Consider the following 1,092-nt stretch of genomic DNA (forward strand, 5'->3'; position numbering starts at 1 on the left):
AGGAAAAACCTTCCCAACACAGGGTGGTCAATGGCGGTGAGGTGGAAAAGAGAAAGACAATTCTTGGTGCTGGGGAGTTTGAGGAACCACTGAGTCGGCATCTACTCCCGCTCCGGTGGGCTTCGCTCTGTAAACCAAGCCGAGGGGGCCAGCTGCCCCGAAGGTTGTGATGCGGGGCTTCGGCTGACCAGCCCCTCCTGCTGGGTCCCCCTCACCCGCATGCCGCCCTGCTGGCCTCTAAAAGCTGACCTCCAGCCCCTGGCCACTCCCTAAGGTCCTTTGTAGTCACTTTGCTACAGACAGCCTTGAGATTTGGGACTGACAGGCTCCTCTTACCTTCTGCCTCCATTTTGCAGTGGAAATTCGATATGTGCAAAATTTTGTAAATGACTCAACATGGTGTGATTATATATTCAGACGCTGAAACTGAGCTCATTGATTTCTGATTTGGGAACTGATTTATATGAGACGTCTTATAAAGTTACAAATATTCCATCATTTTTTCATGTATTCTTTTTTTGATCTGGAGTATATTTAGAATCATTTCAGAATATGCAAAACAGGTGAAGTCAGGTATATAGTTTTTCAGGCTTTACTAACTCAAATTCACAGATCTGTGCTAAAAATGGAACTGCTTTTCCGATTGGTGCCTCGTAATCTGTTAAATTTTAAAATTTAGTTAAAAACAGTGTTTGGTCTGATCAATTTTTGTAACTAAAATTATGTATAGGCAAACATCACAGAAAATAGACTGGAAAAAATACATCAAAATATTGAAAGTGGCTAATATTGATGGGATCTTTTTTAACTTTGTTTTAGCTCATCTGTACTCATTTTAAAGTAAAAAAAATAAACATAGATGTTTTCAGCCTATGAAAGTGAAGAGCTGAAGGAAAGTGGCTGGGGCATATTTGGGTGTGACCGGACCTGTGGCCAAGACCCCTCTCTCCACACTTTGTCCCCCTTCCTTGCTTCTTGGGGTGTTCTCTGTCCCAAATCCACCGCACAGGCTGGTCCTGCACAGGTGCTGGCACCCCACGTCTACACGGACAGCCCCGCGGTCTCCGTCTGGTCCTGCTGAGATGCCTCTGA

Source organism: Pteropus vampyrus, unplaced genomic scaffold (genome assembly GCF_000151845.1).
Source record: "Pteropus vampyrus isolate Shadow unplaced genomic scaffold, Pvam_2.0 Scaffold313, whole genome shotgun sequence".
Lineage (NCBI taxonomy): Eukaryota > Metazoa > Chordata > Mammalia > Chiroptera > Pteropodidae > Pteropus > Pteropus vampyrus.